Raw genomic sequence first — 19,999 nt, forward strand, 5'->3', positions numbered from 1 at the left:
AGGAGTTCCACAGATTGACTGTGTGAAGAAATACTTCATTTTGTTTGTTTTAAACCTGCTGCCTATTAATTTCATTTGATGAGCCTAGGTCTTATGTTATGAGAGGGAGTAAATAACACTTCCTTATTTATTTTCTCCATACCAGTCATGATTTTATAGACCTCTAGCATTTCCCCCCTTAGCTCTTTTCCAAGCTGCTGATTAAAAGATTAAATACACACCACCCATTGTTCTTTAGTCTAGAGTCTTGATTGTGCAGTTCTTCACATGAATGTGCAACAATATCCAGTGCCCTGAAATATTGGAATCAGTAGGAAGGATGGCTCAAACACAGTTGTAGAGTGGGACTGTGTGTACAGAGTGCCATGTGTGTCTTCCTTCTGTAATTGGGACTAACACAGCACCATCACTCGTGAAAAGAAAGCACATTTGTGCTTGAAACATTGAAGCAAGGATGTAAAAAAGACATTGGGTGTGTGAAAGGATTTCCCAGGTAACAATGCCAAGGTGGTTTGCCAGGGAAATGTCACCTTTGACTGAGCAAATTGTCACTGAACTTTTGTGACAAGATCACATGGTTTTGTTTGTTTGTGAACAAGATTTTTTTTAATAGTTGTCTTATTGTCACCTTATCAGATTCTCCCTTTTTTTGGGCTGTACTACTCCCCAGTATCTCTACCATCCTGACATAATAATGGACAAGCATCCCCTATTTCTCTCCAAACAGTTTGTGTTAATAAATTCCAGTTCAATGTAAAATTACCAAAAGAAGTGAGAGCTGCAATCTTTTTTGTGTAACTTACGTGAAGACTGAACATAAAAGGGTTGTATGTCATCAATTAAAATAGGCCTCTTGGCATTTGATTTCCTTCTGGCATTAATACAAGTTTGTAAAAGTAAAAAGCTAGATTCAGTTCATTATATGTGGTGGGGAGAAAGACTGGTACATTATATCTGATAACAGAGGGCAACCCCCCCTCCCAAAAAAACCTTAAAATGGCACATTTGTTTCTTATTTAGCAGTTAACAAAAATCTTTCATTTTATGTCTTCCATTAAGGGATGTATTTGTTCAGATCTACACATCTGAGGGCATTTCCTTTGTATTTCCTTTTCAGGAGTATTGAACCCTTAAATATTTCTGCTCTCTTTCCTGGCCTTTCTTCTGCCCTCCCCCTTCATTCTGCTCATGCTTTTCTGCTAAACACTAGATAGGCTGTAATGTTGCAATAGGGAAATCAGTCAGTGTTGTCCATTTGTTTCTACAAACTGTAACACAACCTGGAAGATTTTACCTCTGAATAACAGCTTCAAAGGATGATCCTTTTGTTTATAAACCCAAACAAGAATTCTTTACACAGTTTCAGGGTTCAAGTGCAATGGTGAAAATACCGTTCAAGCCCTGTGGTTTGTTTGTTTGTTTAGTTTAAAGGCACGCTGTCAAGTAGTTTATGCTCCAAAACTGACCTTCTTTAGGACTGCTATAATCTGTTTCCTGGTTGTATCCAAATCTCCCACTGTGGCACAAAGACATTTTTTTAAAACTTCACACAATACTGCAGAGCAATACTTTTGCTTGGATCATGCTGCAGTATATAAATTAATCATCCCTGGAGATTAGGAAGACTTTCCCTCCCCCACCATAGTATTGCATAAATTGGGAAGATGCTTTGTGGTGAGTTTCCCATTCTTCTGGAGCACCTGTTACAGGCCATAGCTAGAGGCAAGACATGAGACTAGGTGGACTGATCCTGGTAGTTGCTATATTCTAGAGAGACTACCATGAAGAGAGATCATTTTCTTCCCAGAGCTGTGCTGACATCATTAACACTAATGATATGTAAATAAGGAGTATATGAAACAAAGCTAGGTTGGCTCATGTTCCACTATTCCATAGTGGCTATAAGGGAGAAAAGTTATAGGCAATGGCATGTTCAAGAATTACAAACAATTAAGGGTAAAAACTGATCCCTACATGTCCATAGTTTGTTATTCTGCACAGCACTTTGTTGCTTGTAAAAGGTATTATATAAATCAACAAATCCCTCTAATAGGCTTATCCAGCTATTTGGTACTATGTTAACATTCCCACACGCACAGTTAAAGTTTCATCTTCATTTACGTTGCACCAGATTTAGCTATGCTTACTCAGGTTGGCCCCAATCCTTGCGCCGCTTAGAAGTGGAAATGGCAGCAGCAAAGATTGCTTTAAGCCTCTTTTGTATATTCCTGCCTTAGAGGTGGCCCAGTGTTGGTCCAGTACCCAACATAAACTACAGCAGACAGCTGCCAAAAGTCCTGATCCCAAGGGCAGATGGGATCAGGGATACTTTGGCCATGGACCCCACTCAGGGATCTATGATGGTGGGTGGTTTAGAGCCAATACAGTGTCTCTAGGAAAATCTGGCTTACAGGAGGAAAGGCCATGGTATGGGGCTGCTTTGTGCTGTTGGTGTGGCACAAGCAACTGTAGCAGGGCTAACAATCTGACCGGGGAGTGGAGCCGTGCTCCGTGAGCAGCCCCATTAGAAAGTAATACTCAACATCAATGAGTATGGACGAAGCTGTTCAGAAGCAAACAAGCCAGGGAAGAAAATCATCCCTCAAGCATTCCCCTCAAAAAGAAAACAGAATCAAAATTCTCTTTTTTTAGAATATGATCCCAAAAGAACATTTCCTCAGGCAGGTGTTCGGAAGTTTGTAATTCTAAATGTTGCCTTTCCAAATCATGTAAAAACTTGTTTTAATTTTCATAGATATTCTAAATGTCCTCAGTAAACTTTTATAATATGAAATAGGTCCAGATTCTGATCTCAGTTAGGGCTTGATCTTGCTCCCATTCAAGTCAATGGAAAAACTCATTAACTGTAATGGCGCAGGGTCAAGCTCCTAAATCAGCATCAATCCATTGAAAATTATGGCGTTACTCTTGATTTACAATGGTGCAACTGAAATAGGAATGTGGACCATACATACCAGCATATGTCATTAACGCTGGCCTCAATTGTATGCCTTGTATCATAACCTAGGGCTAGTAGGGTGCTGACTCTGGATAGTCTGGGGGACTGGGAATGGACAACTGAGCCTTTCACCTCTAGATTATCCCTCATTGGTTCTCCTTCTTCCCATTGCCTCAAACACAGATATCTTGTCCTGACTTTGAAAGGAAGACCTCTGCTGAATAGCCCCATCCTGCCTTACCTGCCTAATATCTTATTATAAAGTCAATTTCTGCCTTTACTCCATCAATTATGCCAACCTCCGTTGCCTGCAATGATTTTCAGGCCTTTTCCCATGCTGTCCCTTATGACTGGAAAGAGCTGCCGCACAAAATCCATAAAGCTGTCACCTCATCCTCCTTCAAGACCTTGCTCAAAACTCATTTCTTCCCTAATATACACATAAGCCCCTTTGTTTTCAGTTTGAACTGATTTTTACCGAAAATGTCCTGGGTTTCACAAAAAGCATTATCCGTTTTTTACTCTACTTTTGTATCATTCAAATATATAAAAATAACTTGTTTTATTAGGAAAATACAATACATTGCATGAGATATATATATTACAATTATACATTAATCTGTGTGCATCTGAAAAGCTGCCTGTTGAAGTAAGGCTATGTATTGGTCTAGAAGATACACCAATAGACCAACAGGCACTCACACAAGCTCTGAAGTTTGTATGTATCTGAATGTACTGATGAATCTCATGCCCACCATGTATACATTTCAAACTGTGAGCAGATAATGGTTTAAAGATCTGACACACTAAAATGGGAAGAAAATGAAAACCCAATCAGAATACCTTTCAGACACAAAGAAGTACAGTATTCAAAAGTTTTAAAAAACAAAAACAGGAGAAAAGGATGAAGTTGAGTGTATGCGCTGCAAATGGTGTGTCCCAGTTATTGAATGTAAATAGTTACAGGCTAATAGTTCTAAGTCTACAACAGCAAACTGTTTATTCAAACGAAAAGTTTTATTTGGGGATTAGAGAGAGATTGTTTTCTTAAACTCAGAGGTGGCATTGCATTTTGAGTTGTGTTTTAGTTCTGCTTCAAACTGCATTGAGGAACAGAATTCAAAGCATTAATCTATTCAGTACTTTTCCCCCCTGTCTTTCCATCCACCAAAATAAACCCCACTATTTACCCAGAAAAATTATTAATAGTTTTTTGTACTGATTTTCACCTGTTTTTCTTGTTGTGGTCATAAACGCTAATAAATTCCCTGGAAAAATTACATAAAATACAACTGAAAATGAAGGGCTCTATGTATACAGTAGACGCAACCTGATTATGGCTAAGCATGTGGAGGGCTGTGATTACTATTAGTGACCGGTGAAGAATTGTGCGCTTCCTCTTAAGTGTAATTATTGCCCTCTTTTGCCCATCCCATCCTGCTTGTTTGATTCTATCACCTCTCAGATCTTCTCTCTTAGATTGTGAGCCCTTTACGAGAGGCACTGTTATTTGTTATATGTTTGTGGAGCACTTAGTACAATAAGGCCTAACTTAGCGGAAGTGTTTAGGTGCTACTGCAGTGTAAGTGTTACGTTACATCCAAAATGATATATGAAAAAAGTTAAGGTTGCAAGTCAAGGAGTCAAAAGGAAGAAATGCCAGAATGAAAGTTGCTCATGAAACCTTAAACCTGAATGGTTAATGTTTGGCAAAGGTATAAGCAGGGCTTATAATGGGAAGGCAACCTTAAGAATGAGCTATGGTGCCAGATCCAGCTATAATAATAATACTCAATTATTAGTGTTATAATCTAATGGCTATTTGGTGCCCTTCTTAAAAGTAGATGGTGCTCTCAGTTCATTTCCCAAATGTCTGTGCCACAAGTGGCACACTTACTTGTGGGTTCAGTAAAAGTCAAAATCTGAATGAGCAAGGGACATGAATTACATTCGCACCTCGTAGCGGTGTCCTGTCTAGGTGCAGTTGAGCCACAGTGGTTTAGTCGTTTGGGTAAATTGCTGCTTACACTGCATGTCTGTGGGCAACGACAATTTTAGTCTCTTGGTGTGTGTCAATCCACCACATTGCATGAGTATTAAAATCACAAAACAAGTCAACTACAGTTATTAGCTCTATTATTTTACAGTGTCAGCACACCTTGCAGAGAAGTGAAGGACTGGAAAAAAGGAAACCATCGGTAGGAGGAAACGTAAAAAATTAGATCATCAATAAAGGAAAGAAGAGATGGAATTACTGTAGTGTGGAAAGAATTCAAAAAATAGGGACCAACAATAGCAGTATGCTTAACAGGTTAGCTTTCTGGAAGAGAATTTATTATCGTGATTTCATTTGAAAAGAAAGTGCTGTTGACTCTCTCTCTTAAGTAATGCAGAATTAGGAACAGAAAAATAATTTTCTTAAAATTGCACATTAAATTATCTGTGTTTAAATATAATCAAAACTATGAATTCTGAAAGGTTCATTCAAGTCAAGGGACCTCTTACTACAATGAAGGCAGCAGGTTCAGGTCTCTATTTTGTAAGAGTTTATTGACTTCCAGTAAAACCTGCAGATAAGTTTTTACATTATATGTATTTTTGTGACAGCTGGATATCAAGAAAGAAGGGTGGGAACTCCAGATTATGAAGAAATGAAGAGGAGTCTTCTTGCTGGGGATGTGCCAGAGATAGAAGCGTCTAGGGCAGCACTATATAAGGCAATCAAAGTACTGAAAGTGGGAGGCTATGAACAGATAAGCTGGGTACTGTGTGTGTTTCTGTAGTCTAACCTTCCTCCTTATAAATCTTGTCTTTTGTATCTTTGATCACTTTGCACAATAGTTCTCTGGTTCCTAAAATCATCTTCTTTGGTGTGATTTCAGAACAAGACTTACTGTACACATTACAGCCTCTTTCACCCACTCCCTGGTGATGGCTATCTCTGTTAATAGTCTCTAAGACTATCTGATAAAATGTGGGCCAAACCCTGAAGTCCTTGCTCCATTTTAAGTCAGTTCTTACTCAGACAAATCTCCCCTGGGACCAAATCCCAGTCTCAGCACAGAGTACAGTGAGTTCTGGGCCTGCTGGGCTTCGCAACCAAGCAGCTTCTCCATCACCAGTGGCTGTAGAACTCCCCCATGCCTGCCCACTTCCATGAGGTACACTGCAAGACTCCATCCCCTGGCCATCTGTGGTAGTGGGCCTCAAAGGTATGTTGTCCGGGGAGGTGTTGACTCTCCCACGATCCCACTGGAAGGTGTGATCTCCGCAGCTGACTTAGAGCCAGAAGGATACTGAGGCAACTGGGAAACCCTCTTCCACCAAGACTCTGAAGCCTGCTCACAGTTCTGATGTGAGCTGCCAGCCAGTAGTCATGAGCACATCCGGGTTGAAGACATTTCCTGCCAGGACAATTGTCGGGGAGGGAGGTATTTTTCCTCCACCCCGCACCTCCCACCAGTTCCTCACAATCCAAAATGACTGGTAGGGTCTGACTGAGCCCATCTCTCCAGATCCCTCAATTTCCCCAACCTACAGCTCCATGGGATTTATTCAGCCAAATGGGCAGGACCTCCAGCCAGTTGAAGGGTCAGGAAGCACAGATGCACAAGTTCCCCAGCCCTACACTTCACGGGTGTGTACGGTTGAGTAGCTGAAGTGCTGATCCATCCCCTAATGCCATCCATCCTCAGGCCCAATCGAGCTGGCACAGAACTGCCATGCACAGGAGTGAGGGGAGGAGGTCTTCAGTATTTTGCCTTAGTAGTTCTCTCACACTTACCTTTCCTTTGCCATTCTTTTTGAAGCTATATTCGATTTTCTGTGGTTGACAGGATGAATATTTGTCCCCATACATTTGTTTATATTTAGTTGCTAAAATAGATGATTCCACCTGGAGTTAAAAGTGTTTCCAATGTTTTTTGAAGATAAAATCAATAGCCTGCTTTCTTAAAACTATGTTATGACTTTGAGGGGATGAAATATGTATATACTTGGAGTGTATATAGCTGGAGAAAGAGCACTTGCTTTCCTATGGTCACATTGAGTTATTTACTCTTACCTGGCAAGCTTCTGCTTACTAAAAGCTATACCAGTGTACAATAAAGTCAAGTTAATATCCTGTTTTAGGATATTGATAAGTCAAATACCTTGGTAAGATTGAAAAGAAGATTAGACACCTAGGAGAATAAGAATACCATCTGCATTTATGCTGACCAGGATACAAATAAGTGCAGGGGGGAGCATCAATCTTCATGCTTCAGGGCATAAACTGATCACCACCTGAGGTCAGGAAAACATTTCCTTTGCCATGTTAAAATATAGCACAACTGGCTGGGTGCATCATGGATTTGGGTTTCTGACTCTGGAGCATCTATAATAGGCCACTGTCAAGTTGCAGAATACAGGTCTAGATGGAGGGTCAGTCGATTCTAGTGTACAAAATCATGTGTGCCTTGGCTTATGTCTTACTGATGTAACGTTGCTTTTGTTCTTGATCAGGTTTTAACACATGCCTAGCTATCTCTAATGGCACCAAACTTGTTAGGTCACATACCCATGAGGTGCTGAGAGCCTTCAGTTCTATTGACTTCATTGGGATGGAGGGTGTTCAGAACCTTGGAAGATCAGGCTCTTAGTGACCCTCCTTGGCTTAATCCTTGTTGTTTTGCTTGAGTAAGGACTTCAGGATTAGACCCAAAGAATTTTTGGGGGGAGAGAAGTTCTATAAGCACAGAGTCAAAATAAATTTGAAATCAATAAACAGCTGAGTGCTTCTGAGAAGAAAAAATTGAAAGGCTACTCTAGAACAAAATGCCAAAGAAGGAGAATGCGCCAAGTGCATTCAGAGAGATTGAGGCTCTCAATGTAGCTGTCTTGTATGTGTTACCAGCTCACAGCTCAAAAGAACAGAGAAGAGGACAAAAAGAGCTCATGCAACAGTGAGCTATACTTCAAAGCAAATTAATTAAATACAATGAAAAAGAGAATAAAGAAGGAATGGATAAAACTGCTCTCCTATAAAATAAAAATGTGGAATGGCAACACTGCCTGAACCCACCACTAAGCAAGTACTAACCCAGCAATCTGATAGTGTAAATAATGTATAGGGGAAGCAACTCCAAATTGTGTCACAACAATCCTCCTTATTATCTGCTACAGACCTAAAGAAAACCTTACTTAGGGTTCAACTGGGCCTTGCAAGCACAGGCCGTAAAAACAGGGTGACCAGATAGCAAGCATTTAAAATAGGGATCAGGGTTCTTATTCTTAGTCTATGCACAATGTGCCTCAGGCAGCATGTGACTAGGATTCATCACCGAATTTGGTCCGCTGGGTGGATCATTAGCTTCCTTGGCCTGGGCCGGGTAATGACGAGAGTGTGACATGACCACTGATCCATGCCCCCAATGGGGGGGCGGGCGTTAATAGTTGCCTATATAAGACAGAGCCCCTAATATCATGACGTCTGGTCACCCTACATAGACAGGTGTACTTGAGGAAGCATCGGGGGCATTCAATTCCTATCTCCACAACAGACTTCCCATATGACCTTGGGCAAGTCTTTTAATTTATCTGGGCCAGATTTTAAAAGGTATTTAGGCACCTAGTGGGATCTTAAAAAGCACTTGGGTCCCTAGCACCCATTAAAATCAATGAGAATCAGGAGCCTAGGTGCTTTTGAAAATCTGGCCTCCCGTGCCTCAGTTCCCCCTCTGTCAAATGAGGTAATATTCCTTCCCTACTTCACTAATGATGCGAGGAAAAATACATTAAAGATTTTGCGACACTCAGATACTACAGTAGTGGGAGATGAGGGGATACAAGTATCTAAAATAGAGTCTGCCACAGCAAGTCTTCACTTGCACCCTGCAGGGAAAGACTTGATCTGTGGTGCCTTATCTACTGTTGGACTTATGGTATGTTAACACCTCCACCTGATATCATTGTATTTTATTCCACTGAGTTTTAGGGTGGGAATTTCAAAGCTGACTAAGGGATTTGGAGGCCATGTTCCCATTATAATTCATGGGTATTGGACATCCAAATCCATTAGTCTAACTGGTGAGCGGTATACATGATGAAGAGTTACAGTGTCAGTTTCAGTGTAACCTGCACCACAGACTCACGAGGCATGGTAACGCATAACCCCATTGCTATCCCAAAACTGCGAGAGTTAAGTCATCTGCACGTGTCCGATTTTAGTTATCCACACTGAGAGCCGGATGTGCACATTCTAACACAGGACACGAGGACCTAGCAATACTAATTATGAATTTCAAGTCATGCTGCACCCTGGCATGTGTACATTCCTGCACCCTGTGATGAGAATATGCCTTTTAATTCAATAGTACATAGTTCAATTGAAAACTGTGAATGTGAGGCTTTGGAGCACATGGTTAGCAAGCTTAGCGAAGTGTGATCCCATAAAGGTCAGAAAAGACATGCAAGTACTCAGACTAATCACATGCATGTACAGATCACTATCAATCAGCCCTCAATCATCCACTGAATTTTATTTTGTGCTGCTCCACTTTATTTTTAGAAACCTCTCCCTTCTTTAGCTAATACACAGATTGTGCATTCAGTTTAAAATGGCCTTTATACTCTTGTTTATTAGTACAAAGTCAAAAGCAGAGCCTTAGAATAGATTTGTTGCCACTAAATGATAGCATGCTGAAAACTTACCAGAGTGACTTGTCCGGGGAAAACAGAGACTATGCCATTTTGGTTTGAAAAACTGAGTACTCCTGTAAAAGCAGCAAAGAATCCTGAGGCACCTTATAGACTAACAAGACGTTTTGGAGCATGAGCTTTCGTGGGTGAATACCCACTTCGTCAGAGACATGTAGTGGAAATTTCCATGGGCAGGTATATATATGCAGGCAAGCTAGAGTTTAGGAAGGCAGCAAGCCAGTCCCTGGTATCAAAAAGGTTGAGGAAACACTGGCTATCCCCTTTTGGAGTAAAACCCAAGGAAGAAGCTTTGGAGGAGGAAATTTTACGCCCTGTCTATATGTACAGCAGCGCTGCAGTGTGTGTGGTGAAGACGCTCTGTGCTAATGGGAGAGAGCTCTCCCATCAGCATAAGAAACCCACCTCTGCAAGCAGCATGTCAACAGGAGAAGCACTGTGCACATGAATGTTTATGTCGGTGTAACTTATGTCACTCAGCGAGGGTGGAATATTCACACCCCTGAGTGACATAAGTTTCGTCTACATAGGCTAATAGCCCTAATGATGAAACATCCTCAGACAGTTCCTTCCTTATTGTTCCATTTGTGCTGGGTTTTCCCTTCATGGAATAGACCACAAAGCCTGTCCCCAAACCCCATCTATGCAGAGGTTCTGGAGAACAATAATTCTGTTTCACAAGAGATGTTCAGAATTTCAAAATTCCTCGAAAAGAGAATGCAAAAAAAAAATCACACACACACAAAAAAACCAACAACCCTGTTTTATAGAATTGAAATATTTTGATAATGTAGATATAAAATTCTGCTAGATGGGCTGAAGAGGATCCAGGAGCCTGGAAGCACCATCACCCAAACTCCAAGGCTCCTGGCTTAGCTGGGGCTTTCAGGGCTTCCAGGATCTCAGCTCCCTGTCAGCCTACCAGGTGGGTTGCCAAAGAGCTGGGATTCCAGAAACCTGGTCTCCGCAGAAGCTCTCCAGGGAGGCTGTCATAGAGCCAGGGAGGGGAGCTGGCAGGAAACCAGGCAGGTTTGCAACAAAAATCTGCCTGGCAGTAGAGTTTTGTTGGAACCCTGCCTGGGTTCCATCGGACCTTTGTTGAATAGAACTATCTCTGCAAAACATTTAGATTTAGAAGAATCTGCATTCTCTGACAATAAATCTTTCTGTTGGAGAATTTCCAACCAGTTCTACCCTGTATCTTTAGTCCACCTCTGGCCTGCAGCATACAATCCAGCTTACTAACAGCATGATTCCCTTGGAGCAATGCTACCAGGAATTTTCACTGGCTATAACTTCTTCTGCAGAACAGATAATGCAGCTTGGGATGTATTATCTTTATTGGAAACATCCAGTACCCAACCTACTCTCCCCAATGCAATGTGTATGTTCTCTGGCCTGCCCATCATTCCCCAAACAACCTCCCCAGAGCAGACCCCAAACCTCACAACACCCTCTTGTGGGATCCACAAAAGGGGCGGAGGAAAACAGTGCTGTGAAGATGGATGATCTCTGACGCCCACCCCTTCTATGTGTAATCAGGAAGATCAGAGCATAAAGGTTCTGAAAAATCTATGGAGGATGATTCATGGTGTGTGTGCTTTCACCATGGAGGCATTTGCTGTTTAATTAGATAATTGTGGTGAAGCCCTGCAGACTTTACCTCGAGGAAAGCTCTCATTGACTTCTGTGGGAGTTTTGCTCAAGTAAGGAATCCAGGATTATGCAAAAGATTCTATTAAAAGGGAAACTTCTTGAGGGTCTTCTGTCTCCCAAAGATTCAGTAACCCAGCAGGCCATGGCAGCATCCAATGAATAACATTTTCCTCCTAATTTGTTAACATGTGAAAGCTATTAAACCAAAGTTATGGCAATGCAACATTTGTTCCTTTTTGTTTCTGTTTTTTTTTATTTTAAATGATAGCAGTGTCACCAGCATTGAAACAATGAGGACCTAGAGTCAAGAGCTGAAGGCTTTTCTCACTTCTTACTCAGGCAAAGCTCCCATTGACACCAACAGACTCAGTAAGAACAGAGAAAGGACTTCAGGGGTTAGTCCTAATAGAATAAGGAGTCCGGTGGCACCTTAAAGACTAACAGATTTATTTCAGCATAAACTTTCCTGGGTAAAAAGCCCATTTCTTCGGATGCATGGAGTGAAAATTAAGATACAGGCATAAATATATATTGGCACATGAAGAGAAGGGAGTTACCTTACAAGTGGAGAACCAATGTTGAAGGCCAGTTCAGTCAGGGTGGATGTGGTCCACTCCCAATAATTGATGAGGAGATGTCAATACCAAGAGAGAGAAAATGGCTTTTGTAGTGAGCCAGCCACTCCCAGTCCCTGTTCAAGCCCAAATTGATGGTGTTAAGTTGCAAATGAATTGTAGCTCTGCAGTTTCTCTTTGAAGTCTGTTTTTGAAGTTTTTTTTTTGAAGAATGGCTACTTTTAAATCTGTTATTGAGTGAACAGGGAGATTGAAGTGTTCTCCTACTGGCTTCAATCTCCCTGAACTTTGGTATTGACACCTCCTCATCAATTATTGGGAGTGTACCACATCCACCCTGACTAAAATGGCCTTCAACATTTGTTCTCCACTTGTAAGGTAACTCCCTTCTCTTCATGTGCCAATATATATTTATACCTATATAATATATAATTTTCACTCCAAGCATCTGAAGTGGGTTTTTTATCCACGAAAGTTTATGCCCAAATAAATCTTAGTCTTTAAGGTGCCACCAGATTCCTCATTGTTTTTGTGGATACAGACTAACACGGCTACCCCTCTGATCCTAAAAGAATCTAAACCAGCTGACACCATCAGCTCTGGACTAAACAAAGACTGTGAATGGCTTGCCAATTACAGAACCAGTTTCTCCTCCCTTGGTTTTCACACCTTTACTGCTAGAACAGGGCCCCATCCTCCCTGACTGAACTAACCTCGTTATCTCTAGCTTGCTTGCTAGCATATATATACCTACCCCTGGAAATTTCCACTACCTGCGTCTGACGAAGTGGGTATTCACCCACGAAAGCTCACGCTCCAAAACGTCTGTTAGTCTATAAGGTGCCACAGGATTCTCTGCTGCTTTTACAGATCCAGACTAACACGGCTACCCCTCTGATACTAAACCAGGATTGCTTCAAAAGGTTTGCGATAAATGCATGTGTTATAGCTCAGGGTTACTGATTAAAATCCTACCCAAAGCATTAGAGACCACAAGTTGTTACCATCTGATGGCTATTCAGTTGTCTGTGCAATGAGTTTGGTGAACTCAGTCCAGTTGCCAGTGGACATCTGTCTACATCACAAGTATGATTGGCACCATTGCTGGTATTCTTAGCACAAAGGCCAAGGGATTAATGGAAGTAGGATCTGACCCTAGTCTCATTGGAGTCAATGGCAAAATTCCCATTAAGATCAACTGTGGCTTTGTCACCAGTCCCGAGTAAGGCCCAGCTTGTGTGCTGCCCAGAAGCAGACCAGGAACTCAGAGAATCATAATCTGATTCCACCTTGCTCCTATATTTGGTACAGAGTCCTTCCCCTACCACACTGACTCAGCTGTGCTCGCCAATGCATTAGGTGAGGAGCTGAGCCTACTCTCTTACTCCATGGTCAGCCACTCTCAATCCACATACGCTGGAGGCTGTGCTACCCCCTCTACTGCTACGCAACATATGGACAGCAAATTCTGGGGAGAAAATGGGCCTCTTGATCACAGTGGTGCAGAATTGGGCCTATAAACACTATCTTCTCATCCCCAATAGTGATGCAACAAGGTGGCTACAGAGGTTCTCTTAAGGGAAGAGGTGAGGCACTTTGGCATGGGGGTGGCGGGATAACGGGGGAAGCCTGCACTATTGCTGTCTATTCTGTGCTTTGTGGATAAAGAGAATTTCAAGTCCGGATCCTCAAAGGATTTAGGTACCTAACTCCTATTGATCTGGGTATCAGTCCCTTCAGGCAGTCATTCTAACATTCTTCATGGACATTAAATTCACGCAAAACAATGAGAGAGAGAGATTTTGCACAATGCTGAGGTCTCATTTTGTAACAATCCTTGGGAAAACATACAAATTTTGGGCCCAGTCCTATCCTCAGAAGTGCACTTGTGGCTCTCATTGGCTTTGCTGTGAGTCCTGCACATGTATGATGGGTCTGGATTAAAGAATCTGCTACTTAAAGAATCACAATCATAAAGAAAGCCACTAATATCAATGTCCTCTCTTCTATCTTCATACAACAGGTGGTGTTAATCTGAAGATTTGCATTCATAGGGGACTAAAATCATGAGGTAACTTGCTTCCAGCAGCACATTGGAACAAAATGTAATGCTAGAGAAAAATGGTGAAAATGAACTATTGGAACAAAACACACTTCCCATCAAACAATCTTGATTGAAATTCTTCTTATCTTTTAGTATGAAAAAGTATCTCCCAGTTAACAAGCTTTCGGGCTAAATTCTGCCTTCCGTAACATCATGTAAATCTGGAATACATCCACTGAGTCACTGGAATCTGGAGTCACTTCACTGAGACATTTGAATCATGACAGGGTAAAACTGGTGTTAGGAAGATCAGGCCTGGTCTACATTGGGGGGTGAGGGAATTGATCTAAGAGACATAACTTCAGCTACAAGAATAGCATAGCTGAAGTCGACGAATCATAGATCAACTTAGACTGATTTACTTCGTGTCCTTGAAGTGCAGGATCGATGGCCACCGCTCCCCCATCAACTCCGCTTCCGCCTCTTGCCCTGGTGGAGTTCCAGAGTCGACGGAGAGTGTGTTCGGGGATTGATTTATTGCATCTAGATGAGACGTGATACATCGATCCCTGATAGATCGATCACTACCCACTGATCCAACGGGTAGTGTAGACATATCAGAGTCAGACTCACTCACCAGTGTGACACTGGCGTAACTACACTGACTCACTGAAGTTGTGTCAGATTTCATTGGCATTACTTCAGATTCACTTGTGTAATTGAGGTCAGAATCAGGCGTATTATTATACTAACTCCTTGGAATGGACAGACATCAGGCGTTATTGGTGTGATCTCTTTTCATATTTCATGCAAGGAACGCAAAAATGAATAATTAAAAAAATCCCACACTATTAGCTAGTGTGTCTGAGACAATCCTGCAGTTGTGCCTTATCTTTTCATAACTGCAAGTCAGCACATTTAAAATTTAATTATTTAGAGAAGGAGGAGGGGAAGGATGCCTTTTGAAGAAAGTCCCACAAGTTTCCAAACACTTCAAGATTTCATCCTGGCAATCAGCCAGATGCCAAACAAAATGCTGGTTTCCAGCAGGCATCTGACAGGTGACCTTTCTAAAGTTTACATGCTAAAGTGAGAGCTGATGTTCTGCTGCTTATTTTTCTGCCTTTTAAGTTATTCCTTTATTGGAACCATACTGAAGATTTCTTTCCATGTAACAAAAGATAAGATCTCCCCCGAATGTTTTGGGATTTTAGATGTGCTTTTCTTTTATCCATATTCATGTAGTGGATCATAATTCACACTTTCAGATGAAGAGATGTTGGGTGGGAGCGAAAGACATATATATATATATACACACACACACACACACACACACACACACACAGACTAAAGGTAAGCAATATAAAGCAGCAATAATAACACAGAGCTGGACTGAACACACACACAGGCCAGGAAACAATCCAAGGTTCCCCACAAGCAGTTTCCTCACCATTCTTCTGCTGAGAGGAGAATCCGTCCTTGCAGAGGAAAGCAAAGGTCTGGCCCACAAACCCTGTGGATTCCCCCCTCCCCAGTGTGGCTCCATCGAAATTATATTACCTGGGATTTCCCAACCAGTATCTTTCTCTGGGATCTTCATTTAAGGGGGCGGGGAGCCTTCACCATAGAGGGGACTCCCAGAGGAAGCAAATACAGGTTCTGGCTGTATTGAACTACCTTTATCTCTACTGGATACAGGTTTCCCCCCTCAATTCCCTTGCCCCCTTCACATGTAGATTACCAGACCCACAGACAGCCCTCTGCAAGGTCTAGGAGAAGAGGAAGGCAAAGCTGGAAATTCCTCTGTGGATGCAACTGATCCCCTTTCCATGCATAGACTCAAAGGGCACGTTCTGCCCATAAGGTACAGAAACAAAAGTTTCCTAGCAGGGCTGGTTAGTCCTCATTTATGCCCACGTACAAGTCTCCCAACAGTTTTACATAGATGTTACTCCCTGAAAGTTAGTGGTGTCACTCCTGTTATGCAACAGAGGAGACTCAAACCCACTGAGGACAAAAGAACTTTACTCAGGTTGACAGATTTTGATCTCACTCGACATCAGTATTGTAAACTGGACTAACTTCACTGACGGCGATGGAGTTGCTCAGGAGAAGATATGCACAGGGTAATGAGATCAGTGTCTGGATCGAGGTAGTCAGGCACATAGGGTCAAGTTCTGAGGCCAGCTTCTCCCAAAGTCAACAAAAGTTATTGTGTCTTCCTGCAGGAAATTAGGGTCCCTGCTCTGATTTGCAGCCCATTTGACCACAGTAGAGCTAACAGGATGGCAAGGGACATGGAAGTCAGGGCCAGATTTGCCCTGTTGATTTTCATAGCTCTGCGGGGAGATTTTGGCAATTAAGCACCTCTTGAAAATCTTCCTCATTGTCAACAAGAAGGACATACAATAGTTTAAAATCCTGTCTTTTTATTCTATTCTGCTCTACGTCTATTCTCTATAGGTTCTTATGGCACACTTGAGCCTCTTCCAGCAGTGCGTCAAGCCACACAACTAACATTGTCACATGGTGTTTGTCCAATCATCCTCTTCCCAGGAGAAGTATGTGCAGTGGAATGTCTTGTTTGGTAGGGATTTGTTTTGTTGTATAAATATACCTGTAAGTATGTATTTATGTTAGACAAGGCACATTTCTTTGACCTTGCCTTGCACTTGGAGTGGAAGGTGGTGAAGTCTGAAGTCACCCCTTGTTCCGAGGGGAGTTCATTCCACAGTCTTGGACCGGCCTGATAGAAAGTTGTGTTTCCTGTCCAGATGAGCTTCACTCTTTTTGCAGAGGGTTCTATTGTTTCAGAGGAGCAAAGTTTTTGGCCACAGTCTACATCCCTAGTTTTCTCCGCTGACATTGGGAGTCAACAGCATATTATAAATTAAGGCTCTTGCTCTGATATGAAGGTAAAATATTCCTTCTAAGAAATCTGGGCTACACATTTTTCTTGTGGATATTGTCCTTACTCTCTTTAGGAAACTCTTGAAGTAGGCTAGAATTATTTAGAGCAGCAGATATAAAGAGAAAGAATCTGACAGCCAGGCAGAAGACTTTGCAAATTAGGGCACTTTTACAGTGCCAGGGTGGTGTAAAGGGACGTTAGCATGAATGAGAATCAGGCCAAGTGACTTTTCATGTAGTTAAGTCAATGTGGAAAATGAAGTTAGTAAATATGCTGGGACACACATTTATTGTATTGCTATACGTTCTGTATGTAGACCCACATTCAAGACACCAAACCCCAGTCCCCTCCGTAAAAGAAGCTCAAGATTCTCTGCATCTCTTGTGAGGGTCATGGGTGTAGGTATCTTCCTGAAATTGTATCTGGTTACCTGCTTCCCCCCTCCCTGCATCAGCAGCACTAAGTTTTGTGGAAATGTCTTTATCCTCCTGTAGTACCCACCCCCATCTTTTGTGATCTGTCCCTGCCTTTTTCCTGTAAAGGGTAAGCTGGGGTTGGGAAAAGTGCAGCTGGACATGTGTTTAGTATCACTAAAAGACCTCCCCAGGACTATAGAGTGCAAGTACACTTTAACTTCCCTTTGTCAGACAAAGCATGATTTGCTTCCACTGACGTTAGTGACAAAACCACCACTGACTTCAGTCATGCAGATCAGGCCCATAGTAAAATAAGCAGAGAGTTACACCTCTACCCCTATATAACGCGACCCGATATAACACAGATTCAGATATAACGCAGTAAAGCAGCACTCCAGGGGGGGCGGGGCTGCATGCTCTGGAAGATCAAAGCAAGTTGGATATAACGCGGTTTCATCTATAACACCTATAAGATTTTTTGGCTCCCGAGGACAGCGTTATATCGGGGTAGAGCTGTATTTACAATTGTTAGCAACATTTTCTAATGCTGACAGCAGATGGAGAAATGCTTGAATTCTAATGTGAAAGGAAAATAAGCCAATGAGGTCTCTCTGAATCTCCTCCTACCCTTCTCCCATAAAAAACATTTTTAGAAAAGAAATGTAATGAAAACAACTCAACAAAACAGCCAATTTCTTTTGAATTATCTTCTATTCAACATCACTTTGAAATTATCCAGCAAGTAAACCACAACCCTCCACTGGGTCTTTTACTCTTGCGTAACAACAGCAGACATTGTTCTGCTCAGATAAAGAAATTGAAGGCAATGTATGCAGAGAAAAGCAAGCAATAAAACAGTATCAATTGCAAGTGCCAAGCATGTGATTGTGCATGCATAAAGGTAATTACAGGATGAAAAGAGCAGTCAGAGCTCTAATCTTTGCCAATTGTTGTTTATTTCTGCAGGGCAAAATGATTATTACAAAAGTAACAATAATAATTTTAATATTTGTTTTGCATATCAGCACCAGACCTGAACACCCCGTTTGAGATGTTTGAAATCTAAATTCAGAGCCAAATGTTGCAACTTGGGCTTATTTCTAATTCTGAAAAAGTCTGATCCAAAGCCCAAAGAAGGCAATGGGAAGACTCCATATAATCCAGGTCATTTTTCTAGTGCCCCAAATGTTTTCGACTCTTGTAATCTACTACTTCAGTGTCACTGAACACCCTCACAAGCAGACATAGTGAATATAAGGGATAGGGTCTCAAGGTAGCTGGAGAGCCGCATAAGTGCAAATAAACATAAAAAGGAGGCAAGTGTGTATTGTTCTTCAACAGTCATGGCAATATAAGAGAAGACCCACTGTCTCACTGGTATTCAGATAAAAACTGTCTGGTCAACATTTATGGCAATGGCCATTAAATATCTTGGTTTTCCACCATCCAGAGTTAGCAGGGAATGTGATCTGGTCACTGCCATGTGGATGGGTCCTCCAACAGGTCTAAGGGTATGGCTACATTTGAAATTTCAAAGTGCTGCCGCGTCAGCACTTTGAAGTGTGAGTGTGGTCGGAGCGCCAGCACTGGGAGAGAGCGCTCCCAGCGCTGCACGTAAACCACATCCTCTATGGGTGTAGCTTGCAGCACTGGGAGCCGCGCTCCCAGCGCTGTGGCACTGTTTACACTGAGGCTTTACAGCACTGTATCTTGCAGCGCTCAGGGGTGTGTTTTTTCACACCCCTGAGCGCAAAAGTTGCAGCGCTGTAAAGTGCCAGTGTATAGTGCCATACCCTAAGATAAAAAGGGTGAAGTGCTACTACAGAAGCAGCTGTTCCCTTCCGATGTTGGGAGGGGGGAATCTCTGTGTTCAGAAGGCTCACAAATCCTTTGGAATATCATAGAATCAGAATTGTATGAGTTCACAGGACCTCGAGAGGTCATCTAGTCAGTCTCCTGCACTCACAATAGGACTACATATTATCTAGACCATCCCTGACAGGTGTTTTTTCTAACTTGCTCTTAAAAATCTCCAATGATGGACATTCTACAGTCTCCCTAGGCAATTTTTCCAGTGCTTAACCACCCTGACAGTTAGGGAGTTTTTCCTAATGTCCAACCTAAACTGCCCTTGCTGCAATTTAAGCCCATTGCTTCTTGTCCTATCCTCAGAGGTTAAGGAGAATAAAAGACACTCATGTACTTGAAAACTGTCATGTCCCTTCTCAGTCTTCTCTTCTCCTGACTAAACAAACCCAATTTTTTTCAATCTTCTCTCATAGGTCATGTTTTCTAGACCTTTAATCATTTTTGTTGCTCTTCTCTAGACTTTCACCGATTTATCCACGTATTTCCTGAAATATGGCATGCAGAACTGGACACAATACTCCAGCCGAGGCCTAATCAGCACAGAGTAGAGTGGAAGAATTACTTCTTGTGTCTTGCTTAAAACACTCCTGCTAATACATCCCAGAATGATGTTTGCTTTTTTGCATCAGTATTACTCTGATGACTCATATTTAGCTTGTGATCCACTATGACCCTCAGATCCCTTTCTGCAATACTCGTTTCTAGGCAGTCATTTCCCATTTTGTATGTGTGCAACTGATTATTCTTTTTTTGCATTTGTCCATATTGAATTTAATTCTATTTTTTTCAGACCATTTCTCCAGTTTGTCCAGATCATTTTGAATTTTAATCCTATCCTCCAAAGCACTTCAACCCTTCCCAGCTTGGTATCTT

This window comes from Chelonoidis abingdonii, chromosome 2 (assembly GCF_003597395.2).
Source record: "Chelonoidis abingdonii isolate Lonesome George chromosome 2, CheloAbing_2.0, whole genome shotgun sequence".
NCBI classification, from domain to species: Eukaryota; Metazoa; Chordata; order Testudines; family Testudinidae; genus Chelonoidis; species Chelonoidis abingdonii.